This window comes from Chaetodon auriga, chromosome 6, assembly GCF_051107435.1.
Source record: "Chaetodon auriga isolate fChaAug3 chromosome 6, fChaAug3.hap1, whole genome shotgun sequence".
NCBI lineage: Eukaryota > Metazoa > Chordata > Actinopteri > Chaetodontiformes > Chaetodontidae > Chaetodon > Chaetodon auriga.
In genome coordinates, this window is record NC_135079.1 from 24,865,235 (window position 1) to 24,878,208 (window position 12,974).

General features: G+C 40.3%; 1 pseudogene; it reads left to right on the forward strand.

Annotated features, from left to right (window-relative positions):
• The first annotated feature begins 783 nt into the window (after positions 1-783).
• On the forward strand, positions 784-1,184 carry LOC143322497 (ferritin, middle subunit pseudogene; annotated as a pseudogene).
• The last annotated feature ends 11,790 nt before the right edge of the window (positions 1,185-12,974 follow it).

A 12,974-nucleotide genomic window follows, 5' to 3' on the forward strand; every position in this document is an offset into this window, starting at 1 on the left:
ACAAATGTTAAGGGGTTCACCATCTTAACTTAGCATGATGGCATGCCACCATTTGTTAAGCATTAAACAAAAACTACAACTGAGGTTGATAGGGACGTCATCATTTTTGCAAGAATTCAGTCATGAACCAAAATATTTGAGAAACTGAAATTCTGACCTGATGATGGCACTACTGGAAAAACCAGGGAATCACCAAGGTCATCAGGATGCATCCTCTAGGCACCGTGGATGACACATAATTAATCTGTATGCACCAAAGTGGTGGACAGGCAGACTGACATTGCCATCCATACAGCCATGCAGCTTACATAGCTACAAAACAAAAAAGAAAAAAAGAAATTTACATAATTTGATAGATTCCACATGTCGAAACAAACTTCTCTAATCCAATTTTGTGACCTTTAGTGCAAAGGCCAGCGAGGGGACGGTGGTGTCCAAGAAGCAGCTGTTGATCTCCATGTGGCTGTCCTAAAAAAACCCCTCTTGGACTCTGAGAGGAGCTTTAGACCACAGCACATCTCCACACTGAAGCTCACTTTCACAAAGGAACAGCCCACACTGCACCCACATGGTCATGTTATTTCAAGGTAACAAGTCTCAGTATTATGGTCTGCTAAGTTCAGTATAGTTCACTCTACTCTTCTTTTATGCAGTTCCAGGCTTTTTATTTCACTTGCATTTTATTGCACATCATCAGAATTCACGAAAGATGGATACTGAAGGCAGGGTGTATTAAGTTTGATGTGTAAGTTGTATGCAAGTTGTTGAGAGCCTGGAGGCCTGGAGGCCATGCAGTGCACCCTGCAGCTGGAGAAGAACATCAACCAGGCTCTGCTGGACCTGCACAAGCTGGCTTCTGAACATGGAGACCCTCATCTGTGCGACTTCCTGGAGACCCACTACCTGAACGAGCAGGTGGAGGCAATCAAGAAGCTGTGCGACCACATTACCAACCTCACCCGTATGGACGCCCACAACAGCAAGATGGCGGAGTACCTGTTTGACAAGCACTCCCTGGGGGGCAAGAGCTAAACGCAGAGTCCCAGGGCTGAGCCTCAAATGAAAATCTGAACCATACACAGGCTTTAAACTAAACTCAGCCCTCTGCTCCAGCTGTTCATTCAGTGTAATTTGATATCTGATCTGCTTAATCCATGAAGACGATAAGTTCTCACATGTTCTGGTGTTGTTAGTCTGAGTTTGAGGAGTTTGACACGATTAATTGTTCTTGTGGATATTTTATAATGATTTTATTATTTGAAGTGCATTAGCTAGTGAATGTATTATGTGATATAGACATCCATTGCCAGTTCAAGGAAAAAGAAAGTGAAATCAGGGTACACGGACGAGGACATGCAGACTGAGAACCTGTTCACAGTGAATAATGGTGTTTTTATGGATTATGTTTTATCTATTCTACAAAAACGAAATTATTTTCAATTTGTCAGTTACTGAATATGTTGGATACTGCAGTGACTTGAATAAAATATTCATTTTGTCAGGGATTCACTTGTCCAAGTCATTTCTGTGCTCACAATTTCCAGGGTTTTCATTCTACATTCTACAGTTCTATAATACATTTTACAGTAAACTGAAGATTACAGTAGGAATGCTAAAATAACAGTATCATGCAACCAACCATGCTGTAAAGCTACACATTATACAGCACAGTACCATCATTTCTTTACAGTGATAAACTGTTGTTATAGATTATGCTAGGTACAGTTGTATATATAGGTACATATTGTATATATTTTTATCAGTTTTAAGTGTAATTTAACAGGGAAATTTCTTACAGTGTACAAGCTCTTAACACTGCACTCATACACACATTCAGCGTGTGTTTACACATGGGGCCTCCCAGCTTGACTCTGATGAGGCGTAATGTAAATAAATTACAAAGTCATTAACTTCATTGACATCATCTGATCTAATGTATTTGAGCTCACTGCATTGAACAATAATTTAAACATAGTGTATAAATACATATGTATCATTTCAACATGCTTTGAAATGATACATATGGTTTCATAGCCAATATGTGATTGAGGACATAGTTAAGAGAACAATAACATAACACACAATAACACAAATAACAATGTGTTAGTGGTGAAGCAGTGATTCTGGAGCTCATTAGAGAAAAGTGTGAGGGGAACTTAAAAATACACGTGAAACATGCAGAGGCAGGCTTGTCATGGTCAGTGCTCCATAGTAAAGACACTTCATTCTCTCCCCACAGGCTAAATGGGAACATCTGTGGAGAGCGAGTGCTTTAGATAAAGACACAGCTTTGAGCTACAGAGATGTCTACAGCGTATCACTGTGCTGATAAATATTTCATTCAACTCGTTCAGTGAATTTTTGCTTTTGAGGCACATGAATAGTTTCATCATAAAACGTATTCTACAGTTAAAGTAACAGTTTTCATCGTGTTGTTCTGATAGATGAGGTTCTTCCAGGCAAGTTTGTAACAACACAGACACAGAGTTTTATCATGTGCAGCTGTATACAAAATTAAGACCGGTGTGGTTGCTTTCTTTCTTAAATATATACCACTACACATGATTCTCTGGTGCTAGTCTCTGTCACAGTGAGTCTTGAGTTGCAAGTAAAAAAAAAATTTATTAGTGAATAGAACTATAAGTATTAATCATGATAAATTTAGAGTCTCGGTTAAATTATCCACATGATGATATTTGATGATATTTCAAGCTGCAGCGGATTCACTGTAGAAAAAGTAACAGGCATCCGGCCTTTGCTGCCCGTAAAGTGCCAGAGGGATGTGAGGTAAGGCATGGAAACAGGCAGAGTCCAGCGGAGGCATCAATGGACCACAGGAAACAGAAGAAGAAAGGGAGGAAAGAGACAGGTTGACACAGGAATAGAGGAGGATTCAGGGAAGGGCAAGGGGAGGTGGTGGTAGACCAGGGGAGACGGGGAGAGGCAGGGAGAGGCCAGGGGAGATGCTTGGCATTGCAGCTTCTTGTCTGTAGTTGCCCTTGCAGTGACCCATTGTAGTCCCTGCTGCTATATTTATCAAGCAGCTGTATGATGTTGGAGAGCACAGAAAAGCAAGCAGTTCTAAGTGAGCCTCGAGGCAAGTCCAGCGTGTGACAAACTAGAAGCAGAAACACAGCCAAACACAAGCAAAGTGAATGATTTTGGATGCCTTTCTACTGAGCCCAGCACTCCACAGGGGAAGATGGACACCCCAATTTCTACTCATAAAATTCACTGTGGGAGAGCTCAAAGTGATTCTCTGACTAGAATCAGTCTTTTGAGGAAAAGAAAAAGATTGCTGTAAAATGTTTGTAGCTTTTTCAGGGGGAACAAAGGCTGTGGGCAGCCTGTATTTGAGACATGACAGTGTATTTTAAATAATTAACAGTTTTAACACTTTGGTCTTGGCTTGGTGCTGATTTGGATGAGACATTTGTGGTCACCATAGGTTGACTCTTACAGACTCTGGTGATCTGTGCCTCCATGAGGTTGACATCTGTGGTTTTAAGTGAAATTTCACAAAAACTACAAGAAGAATTACGATAAAATTTAGTAGATACATTCATGCCCCCTCAGAATGAACTGTCAGAACTTTGTGCCATCACCAGGTCAGCATTTTAATTTGTCCAATACTATTATGACCAAACAGCTGCAAAACCAACAACATTCCAATCAACCTCCGCTAATCATTATCACTAGTGCTAATAGGAAATAGCATTAAAGCTGGTAGACATGCTGATGTTCTTAGCTCAGTTTCACAGAGCTGTTAGCATGGCTGTGGAGACATAATCCTGTTCTCTGCTGTTCATCTGCATAACTGATACGGCTCCCATATTTACATTACATTTTGCCAGAATATTTCTAAATGCAACGTTCCTGTCTCTATCCCCATGCACAAGTTTGCCATGTTTACAGACAGACATGATGGTGGCACATTTGCCTCTCTCAGCACTATGCCCTTCTTCATACAGCTCTTTGTAATACAGAAAACATTTCATCTATGGATGACGAGTGGCTATAAATAATGCAGCTTTTCCGACAGACTCAGAAGAAGCCATCATAAAATAGTAAAAAGTCAAATCTGGCTGTGCTGCCCAGCTCTAGATTACAGCTCTTATCAATGCTTTGAGTACTTCCACCACTGATATCAAGGGGTACATTAATGCAAGGCGCTATGGATGGAGTTGCATAACAGACTGTAAATGAAGTAGTTTCTAAAATGGCGAGCATGAGTCTATGTGCAGACTGAACCTGCCTTCAGTTCAGAAAACCTTTTCTGGGAGTCAGTCAGTGCATCTAAAATCCAAATTCCACTGCTGGATTCCTCCTCGTTCATTCATACTTTCACCCTTAGAGCCTTAAAAACTTTTGGAAATATCTCTCTTTGTGAAACGCCATGAGGACTGCTGTATGTATGGATTTTACAAATATAATCTCATTTTCCAGTATCTGGTTTTTACACACTTCACAACACCACTTTTGCTTCCTTTGTAGCAATTAGACAACGCTTCAGATGACCTTTGTGCAAACCACACACAGGGAACACACAGGACATGAAAACTGCCTATAAACCAGCAGCCCAACATAATTTTCCACTCCTGCTCATTACAAATGTGGAATGCCACATACACAACTCTGATCTGTAGAAATGAGAACAAAGACATTTTCTATATAAAATATTCAGTGACAGATGTGTGTAAAACAGCTTGTTTGTCAATGAAAAAAAATCTTCCTCCTCCATCTTCTGCACGGCCACCCTAAGTGACACATGGCACTGGCATTAACAAAGTGACTGGGACCAGAGATCCAGACTGCTGGATTAGTGTTTCACCCCACGTGCCAGACAGTGAAAAGTCTGAATAAACAACAAATGGAAAGCATCACCAAGGAGAGAGAAAAAAGAGGGGGAGACAGGAGCGGCAATGAAACACAAAGGATAAGGACAGATTTAATCACAATGTGTTTCCACTTGGCTACCAGGTGGTGCCAAAGGGACCAAGGACGGCTTGATGATGGGTATTGTAGTGAGTGTGAGGGATAGAAGAAGTATATTCTACTGTGGAGGATAATTCTGAGCTTGTTTCTGAGTCAGAAATGTCATCTTGCAACCGTATTTCTCCTTTTCTTGAGTTCATTGCTCCATAAGGATCAGTTTTTGAAAATAATATGTTATTTGATTCCAAATTAATTTCTTTAGGGCAGCGTTTCTGTTTCCTAACGGAGGACTCTGATGCTGAACAATTGCTTTACTCCATGTCTACCACAATGGAAATGTGACTAAGGGTCATTGTTCTAAGGCCAATGATTATAAATATGCTTTTTCATAGGGCTGATTCAGACTGCGGGGACCCACTGTTCAGTTGGCAGCCTGTTAATTGGCCTTGCATCTCGCCAACCCAAGAATCCACTGTTCTTCCGGACCTCCATTCAACCCACGTTTCCAATGCTCGGTTAGTGTGTCCGCCAATCATTTTCTTGGTCCAATTTAAACCCATTTTGACCACGATGCCAGTTCCATCTGCAATGCCCTGAAGGGCTTACTGCTTGACCAACTGTCCACAGCATTATCGCCACTGGTGAGAAATACATAATTACAAGAAATACACTTTTGTGGTCAACTTTTGCTTTTTAGAAAATGGGAAAAAATGGACAGACAAACACAGACGGAGTAATGGATGGAGAGATGGAAAATGAGACTTTTACTTACAAACAGCCTGCAGGAGCACCTACTCATTCCAGATCCTGAATTACTTTTATCTCTTTCTACCCAGCCAGTGTCACAAACACTGGAATTTTCCATCCTTTCTTTTCTGCATTAAACTACTCTTTACACATCCTTTTTTATATGCCCACATTTTAGATGTGGGTTGAGTATGGGGAAGAAAACGAGAGTCCATGGCCACAGAAACAAGGAATAAACAAGATGTTAACAGCCATTGTAATTTGACTAACACACATGTTATCTTAATATCCACAAATGAAATTATTGGAGTCATGAATTGAGATGTTAGCATTTAATCTGACAAACACTCAGTGTTTGTAATAATTGATGAGAGGCTGAAAGAGTTGCCAGTCTCATAGTGGCAGAAACAAAGAGAAGTCACATTTTGAAACATTAACGCAGTAACACTTCACTTTCTTATGAACTTATGACATTACCAGCTGCCTGTGGCTGAAGCAAAGCGCTACATTAGTGCAGTCTTTTAATGTGTTTACAATGGTGTACAACACACCAACAACATATCCCCAACATATACATTAGATTGGTGTCAGGAGCTTTTCCGTGTTTGTAATCAGGGTATCTAACTATAGATTGGTAGTATGTTGCTGTGCATTTAAATGAGGTAGTTGTTGTTACTCTCTGCCTTACAGTGAAGAATCGTGACTGTCCTCTTCTTACGCAATCTTTTTTTCTACATCTGTGGTTCCTGCAGGACTTCTGGAGTTAAACCAAAGTTGGAGCTTGAAAATTATAAGTTAAGTTCAAGTTTAACACTGAGCAACAGGAGTCAATCGAGGAGCTGCAACTTTGATGCAAGCTAGCAAAAAAAAGCGCACAGTTAAATTACCGACAGGCCCTGTACTTCTGTCAAAATCAGTCGGCATAACCCGATCTCGAAAAGGATAAAAGTAATTCATGAACATGTGATAATTATGTTTGTGTGCTCTCTGAGTCATGTGCAGCATATCAGGTAATGTGCTGCTTGTGATGCTGCCGCATGTGGTGCGGCTATATAAAGTCTTGTACAGCTAAGCTTCAAGTAAGTTATGTATTGAGCCCTGCTAGCAGCTGTGCTTTTTAACTGTAAAATGAATGGGTGTATTTAAGGTACATAAGGATGGATTTAATTTTTATGTTAATGCTGAATTCATCCCTTGTGGTATAGTCTAAGTTGCAAACAAGTCAAACCAGTAAATCCTACTTGAATCCTGTAAAGTGACAGACGTAAAGAGGTTACACTGTCAGGGGCCTTTTCAATTTTAGAGTATCCTTCAAGGGCCATACTATGATGATGATGATGATGATGATGATGATGATGATGCTACTCAGCTGTTTTTCCAGGTTTGAATCAGTCAGTCTTGAGCAGAGCTGAGTCTTCAGGGTCAGTTTTGACAAAAGCTGCTCACAGTAACAGTTTTTCCCAAACATGCACGTCTCCTCAGAATGAGAAAATCCTCAAGATGTACATGCAGTTTCCAAAACTCCAGCAGAGGGAGGTTGTTGTACACAGCTTTGAGCTCGCTGATGCTTTGCAGAGCAAATCAATGATTTCATGTTGTAGGTTGTCAGGCACATCAGCTGGTTCAATATTAAACAGCAGAGTAAATATGTTCTCTTCTTTTTGTTTTCTTTTCATGTCCTGAAACCTCTCTCCAGATGTCTGAAGGAGTTCTCACACTCAGCAGCACATTCACATGTCATAGCAGCCTTTGTTCTTGCTGAGCAGGAAAATACAGTGTTTCCTCTTTCTGGTTGCACTTGCCACAACTTTACATTTGCTTCAAATGTTTTCACGTTTAAAAGCAGACAGCTGAGAAGGTGGCTGGTACTTTGGAACAAGTGGCGCAGCCACCGTGTGGTTTGACCTTCATGGTGGACATTACCAAGTACCTTGCAGAGCTCAAGCTCAAGCTCCAGACAGCTTCTCAACTATCTGCTTTCGACTTCCCTCTGCAGACCTTAAGAAAGACTCCATTCGAGACTGACAGACAAAAACCTGGAAAACCAGTTGCGAGTAAAAGCATCATCATCACTGCCATCTTGCATAAGACGCCTCACCAAAGAGAAGCATTTCCATTAGAGGTTAGTACAATATATGTGTCTTGTGACCCGTTGTTAACATTAGAAGATTGATTAATACAGCTTTAAATTTAAATGCAATATGAATTGTTTGGAGTGACGAACCTACACAGATTGATTTCTGCCTTATGGGTTCGCTCTGGCATTTTAGCTCAGTGTTTTGGTTTGCAGCCTGCTCTATTCTCTGTTTGAGTACATTTAAAACTCGTATAACTGCTCACACCCTATTTCAGATGTTTGCACTCTGCCACTCACCACTAACGCACTAATGCACATAACATTACATGCTACCAGTACCAGTATATCACTGGCCATATTGTATATATCTACTGTAGAGCATTTTCTTTTACTCTATCATCTATACAGTTCATATCTGACCTTTATTTTATACAGTGTATTCATATCTAGCTGTTTACTCTGTATAAGTCTTCTACTAGCATTACTCATACTTACACACACACTATACAGTATATGTACACTTACACTTGCAATTGTCTACTGTAATTGCTGCACATCCTGTAAAAACCTATATGTTAGTGTATTCATGGAGGAGGGTGTGACCGGTTCATATAATATTTATCTCAGTATTCATAGTGTTATTCATAGATCCCTATGAATCTAAGAAATTCTAAGCAAGTTAGAATTTTTGTTAAAGCTTATATTGACTAAGTTTTTGTCATTTTATTATTTTATCTCTTAAGATGAACTGCACAAGATTGACCCATGAGGATAGATATCGAGAAAATGTTTAGCATTAGTGCACTGACTACTCTTTTTAAATCTTTTATTTTTTATTATAAAGTTCATTTGTTATTGGCCTGCATACGTACATTACTCTGCACTTAACTGCTTTTTGCACTTCTAAATTGCATTTTGTTGTCTCGGTTGTCTCGGCATTTTGTTGTCTCGCACTCTGTGCGGTGACAGTCAAGTGGAGTCTAATCTAATCTAATCAAATATAATCCAGTCTAATCTAATCTAATCTAATCTTATCTGGTCTAATCTAAATTTGTGCTGTCCTCTGTTTCTTTGAAGTCTTGATCAAATACTTAAACATTTTCAAATCAGTTTTCCTTGAGTTGCTTCGTGCAGGGATGATAGAAACATGGAGAAGCGTGTTTGTCTTTCATCCTCGTTCATTAGAGCATGAAGCTGTGACACGTTGACGGGGTACTTGATTGTGCTTGTGGGCAGCAGACCACATCTTGTGCACCTTAAGCAGGCTTTTCTTCTCCACTTCTTCTCTCTCCCAATGCGCCACCTTTCTGATGCAGTTTAACACACTGCTGTGGTCAAACAACAGAAATTGCAGCAAGTTATCGACACACATAGTAAAGCATCAGATTGTGGTAAAACTGGCACTAAATAACATGTTGTAGAGTCCTGTGTCTTGACCAGCCAAATCAAATTACTGTGAGATGAAGTCTGATTAAGCGTGGCTGAGTGCGACACAGGGCAAAGGCTTCTGTCAGCAGCTTGAAGCTCTCTCTTTTCACCATGATAAGGAAACTTTGTCTGAACTGTATTGTAAATGCCGGTATGATAGATGTTGAGGAAGCATTAAAGTTCACTCAATACCAGCATTAATTTCCCCTGACCTCTCCCTATTTCAATAAGAAACCTTTTTAGAGGATTGTTTTGCCCATGTCACTGACTCCTAGACAAGGAACACTCCAATTTTAAGACCCACTGGAGCTCCAGAATGAAGAACATGTCATTTATTTGCTGCTAATGTGTCTGCAGTGATGTGGTGCCAGGAACTCTAAGTCCATGTAGGCCACACAGAGCCAAAATGGCCGACTGGGGTCTCATTGCTCATTATGATCCCAAAGCAACCTCGGAAAAGTATCGCGCAGATTTTGTTGTGATGTGAACAAGCTTGCATGAGCCAAGGTATACAGAAAACCACACTGTGCTGTCTTATCTAAATACGCATATCCCTTATACACTGTCCTATCTTAGCTAAAGCTGAACAGTGTCTGGTTCCAGAGCCCTGGACATCTGCCATGTAAAGATGTTTGTCTGTGTTCCACTGAAGTGAATCATATATGTATAACACACACACACAGACACACACCAGCTTCCTAGCACCAACTTCCTTCCAGCTGGCTGAAGAGATTTCCTGTTGATGAAAAATATTTTGCAGCCACATCACACACAATACATGAATGAGACCTGGCAGAAAAATACACAAAGCACTTTAAAAGACATTTTAGAAGCTGTCTTCTGTAATTACCTGTCATGGAAGATAACAGACCTTACAAGATTTTTTTGTCAGATCTATTTACCACACATACACATACATCAACAGCAGCACAATGCTGGACAAAATTAGAATTCAGCTTTAACAAGAGAGGAGAAATAACGCTGTGGATGCTCAGATGGAGCAGCAGAGAGGTAATTAGTCTGAGAAATGATTGAAAGCAAACAGTGTTTGCCCTCGTCATGTGCATGTTATCTGTCTCAGCTTTTTTAATAATATGCCTTGTGTTTCCTTTTGCTTTCATTACTCCTTTTATCTCAAATCTTTCTGCATCATGCTTATTTTTCTCCTTTCATGCTGCCCCTCACCTTTTCTGTCCCTTTATCTTTCACTCAATCCTTCTCTCCCACCTGTTCCCTTCCTTAACACCCCTCAGCCCTCTTCTCCCTCTTGTACCCTCTCAAACTAATGGAGCACATTACAGGCTTACTAAAAATAGCCCTGCTGCAAAGTCAATTCATTTTTTCTTTCCATCTTTCTCTCTTTCTGCCATCCTAATGCTCCTATTTTTTCTCTTTTCTGTACCTCCCTCAGGAGGGAAATGAGTAACGGGGAGAAGGCTTGTCAGCTCATTTATCAGCCCATGTGCGTGTGCCGCTCTCTGTGCTATCAGGGCTGAGCGGCTGAGGCTGTGGGACCAAGGGCTTTTTGACTGGACCCCTTTCTGTCTGTCATGGTTCTTGCTATATGGCTATGAAGCTTGGGGGGCAGGGTGAAAATGAGTGAGTAGTCAGTGTTTATGGAAGCTGTAGGAACCATGGACATCACCCACTGGTCAGGCCAGGGGTCTTAAATCTCTGGGCAAGGCTGGTGGCAGACACTGTGCTAAGAGAATATATCACGAGGTGAGAATGGATGAGGCACAGTGGAGGAGAAAAGCCTCAGGCAGATGCATGAGTAAGGAAAGATAACATAGAATTTATCCTATCCTGTGAGGAAGAATTAAAAATAAAACAAGATCCTGTGAAGCAGGTAAAGTATTAAAGGATGATTCTGGTTTATTACAACTTAAATCCAAATTTTGTAGTTTTTGCCATCATTCCTATTGGTGATATTAACAGTGTTCACACGTTACACAATTAGTTGCTGAGATCTGAGGATGTGCCAACATTGCTGAAAAGAAAAGAAGTCAGACTGAGGAAGAAACACCAACAATGAATGACTCAAACTAATTTTGCACGAAACTCAATTTTGACCTACCTGACTTCCAGTAGTGGTGTGCGCACACAGTTTTTCCTGAACAATGAACAATAATTGCTCACATGCCGGCTCCACTCACTTTTGGTTTTTATCCCCAAAGAAAAGCCACTTTACTGTGCTCCCATCCTGGCAATTAGTTAGGCAGTTAGGCAATTAGAGTACAGCGTTATCTCTAATGATCAACCTTCTTTTGTGGTGGCCTTGAGTGTGACAGTGCATGCCAACTTAAGAAAACGAGAGCAAACAGACAAAATGCTAGCAAATTAAAATTAAGAGAACATCTTAATCAATTTGAGAACAAGTGGAGCATTTTGAAAAATGTTGCAAAATCAGAAAAAAACACCCAAATACAGAAACACTGACAAAATGTTTCCAGGGGACACTAAAAAGTGACTGGTGTCCAGGCAGGTTTATGGCTTACAGAAGACGATAACATCCCTGTAACCACTTTCCCTATGGTGGTTCAAGAACATATAACTATAAAATATGCCCAAGTTTTATTAAACTCTGATGATTCTTTATAAAGTAACGGCAAAGATGATTTTCCACATATATTTAATTTTAAACATATCTTCCAAAACAGACAAAAAAAGTGAGGACTGCATTATATTATTAACCTGATGATTTTTTTTTTTTTTAATTGATAAGGCGTTCCAAAATGCAAACCACTTTGAATCATCCATTACTGAGTGAGTAATAAAGGGAGGGTAAAATGGGAAGGAAAGCTCATGTGAAAACAGTTCTTCTTTCCAGTGCAAAAAATTGATAAATAAATGAAAAACGAAATACCACAGAAGCCCAGAGAAGTGACAGCAGCAGTGGAGGTTAATGATGCCAATCGCTGAGTGATGGCTGACTCATTACAACCGACACGCCAGTGTCTCTAATGAGGCTGCGAGTATCTTACACCCTTCACATCTTCACACCGTGTCAACAGAAATGGATGCACACACATACAACACACCAGTACACATAGACGCAAATGTACACACACCCTCCCACCAACCACAAATACTGATGAAAGACTGCCTGGTGGAGCAATGCTCCCGCACAGTCCAGCAACTGTCTTGGGTCAGTGGGAGAAAGAGTTTCTGTTTTACTACATAAACCACTGGCGGCTGTGACCACAGTGCAAGCAAATACCTCATGACAGCAGAGCAGAAACAAGCAAACCCAGTATGGTACAATGGGAACATGTAGCTGTTCGTGGAAGTACAATGACACACATACGCTCACTTTCTATTTTTACACTGCAATGAATTCAGATTAATTTGAGGAGTGCAGGATTGAGATCTCCTGGAAATAGCTTTATGCAAAAGATGGAAATTGGATTCCTTCCTCCTCCTCTCCTCTTGATGGTGAACATTAAAAAGCTGTCGCTCGTAAGATTAGAGCTGATCATTATTATCATTAGTGTTTCGTGACAAATGTTCCATCAGTGGGAAACTGCAGTTGTTAAAGCATTTCTGCCAATGTCATTAAATAAATCCCCTTAAATAATAAACTACTTGTTTCTTCCTTGTGTGCTGTGAAATCATAGTAAACGTTTGCTATTTTCATTTGAGAATCTAACTATAAAACATCTCTGTTTGTCCATGCTGACTTCAGACAGTGTCAGTAAACTGCATCTCTGACTCACTCCTGTTGACTTTACTGTGAAATCGACCTGTGATCTGTCAAACTGACATGACTGTTGCAGCAAATGAGCCA